This window comes from Otolemur garnettii, unplaced genomic scaffold (genome assembly GCF_000181295.1).
Source record: "Otolemur garnettii isolate 467f Iridium unplaced genomic scaffold, OtoGar3 scaffold00109, whole genome shotgun sequence".
NCBI classification, from domain to species: Eukaryota; Metazoa; Chordata; class Mammalia; order Primates; family Galagidae; genus Otolemur; species Otolemur garnettii.
The window spans coordinates 6,247,112-6,249,693 of NW_003852504.1; positions in this window are offsets into that span (position 1 = coordinate 6,247,112).

Below are 2,582 nucleotides of genomic sequence, written 5' to 3' on the forward strand. Positions count from 1 at the left end.
CGGCCTCCCAAGTAGCTGGGACCACAAGCACCCACCACAATCCCTGGTTCCTTTTTTTTTTTTTGGTTGCAGCCATCATTGTTGTTTGGTGGGCCTGGGCTGGATTTGAACCTGCCACCTTAGGTGTATGTGGCTGGCGTCTTAGCCACTTGAGCCATAGGCACCGAGCCCAAATTAAAATTCTTAATTGCTCCACCACCTCAATTGCTCCTCCCACAGTATTCTACCACTCAGTATTGGCGCCACTATTAATGGCACCAAAAATCCTTCTTGACTCTTCTTCTACTGATGCAGCTACTTAGTTACCAATTGGTAACTTTCTCCAAAGAGACAAACTGAGGATGAAGATGAGAAAGAGGAAGGAAGAGAACAGAGAAGAAGTACAGAGTGGCTAGACTGAAGGAACTCAGTACCTTCTTCTCTTCTAAATGCCTTTAGAATTCATCAAATTCTTTCCCTCTTAGTCCAGGGCACCATCATTTTTCAATTAGGCTACAGCTATAGACTGAATGGATTACTCTGCTTCCACTCTCCCCAACTCTCCACCCTCTACCCAGCAGCCAAAGTGATCTATCCAAATACAAATCTGACCATGTCCCTCTTCTGCTTAGAACCTTTCTATGTTGATCCTTCTACTTAGGATAAAGTTAAAGCTTCACAGACAGGTTCCTGCTGAGTTTGGAAGCATTACATATATATCAGGGCCTTTGCAATTTCTCTCCTGCTTCCCTCTTTTTCAGACTGACTCCTACAAAAACTTTCATTCTAAGCATTTCAGTCTACCTGCAATCCCAAGAATATACTCTCTCTTCCAAGAAGCCTTTCATTTTCTCATCCACTTGGCTTACTATTACTTATCTTTAGAAAGAAATCCCAAGTATCATTTTCAAAAATTTTCTTCACTTCTACCTTCCTGAACATACCTCTGTGCTTTCAGATATTCTCATGCCTTTCCTATCATGTAACTTACTACTCTATATTTTAATCATTCATTTTATTCTCTGTTTCTTTCATAAAATCATGAGTTCCTGTAGGGCAAGGACAACTATGACTTATTTATCTCTGTATCATCAATATTTATACCAATGCTTGACACACACTAGGCAGTCAATAAAGGTCTACTGAATGAGCTATTAATTAACTTATGAATAAATGGTGACCTTGAGAAAGCAAGTTCAGGAGAAAGTTTTTTTCCAATGGGCTATAAAATAAATGAAAGTACTTTGGGAGGGTCAATAAACTATGTGAATTTATATGGGAAAAAATAAATAAATGAAAGAGAAGGAAATGCATATAGATGAGAATTTTGAGAAGCCTGGCTATGAAGAAAATAATGAAAAGGGAGGAAGAGGGGGAGGGGGCAAGATGGCTAACTAAAGGCAGCTTTTGCCAGAAGCTTCTATCCAGAAGGAGAAAAATTGGCCTGAAGAGAACTTGAGTAGTTGAAATTAGGAGGGTTAACACAAGGAGAAGAAATCAAGGTGCTCAACACCTCCAATGAGACAAACTAAGGACAAAGATGAGAAAGAGGAAGGAAGAAAACAGAAGAGGTACAGAGTGACTAGACTGAAGGAACTCAGTACCAAACTGAAGGGTAAGGGTGACTCCTGGGGGCTTTCTGTGGACTCTCTGCAAGCAGCAAACACAAGATCTCTCACCCCACTGGAGAGAGGCATGAAGTTCCAGTTTTCTTGCACCTAGGAATTTCCACCTCTGGGTCCCCATCTTTCCAGAAAAGTGAACAAATTTTGTCTCCACTACCTTCTGCCCACAGCCCATCCCTCCCTCTCTTTGGTCACTGGACAGACTGCCTCCTGCAGAGGACTGCTTCCCAGTGTGTGGGCAAGGTGGAATGCTAGCCTGGCCCAGACAGCCTAAAGGGCAGGCACCAGAAAGCTAAAGGAGCTCTCAACCATGGAAGCAAGGATTACAGAGGCCACTTTCTTTCTTGACATCACCAACCAGATCCTCAACCAGCTATGGGAGAAAAGGAAGACAGGCCCTGCCCCCTTTGGATGTGTCCAGCGGGATCTCTGAAAGACCTCTGTGTTGTGTAGTCAGGTGAAATGAGAGTGCCCTGCCCCCCGCCCCGCTGTGAGAGGAAATTGTAGCTCTGGTGCACTGACTTTGGCAAGGTAGGGTCCCTCTTGGGTTTCCTTCCCACTGGGGGGGGACTTTCCCCCTATTCTTTGGAGTGGCTCTGCCCAGAGTCTGTACCTGTCAGGCCCTTCCCGGTGATTTGGCCCCCAGCTCCCCTCTTGCCAACTTGGAGAGACAGGCCTAGCCTCAGGCGACCCTGCTCTGGGAAGGTCCAGGAAGTAGAGGGCAGGTAGTGAATGCCTTCCTCCAGCCATGGATAGGGTGACCAGATTTTAACATCGGTAAGGCAGGACAACAAGGGAGGGGTGAGGGCGGGGCAGGGCAGGGCCTGACAACAATGCAAATTTTGATAAGCTGTTCTCAATAATCACTTCTCAGCAATTGTTTGTTATTATTACAGTTTAACATTATAAAATTAACAAAAATTATATAAAACTCATTCTGACGAAATAGCCACATGGCAGCTGAAAACCGTATATTCC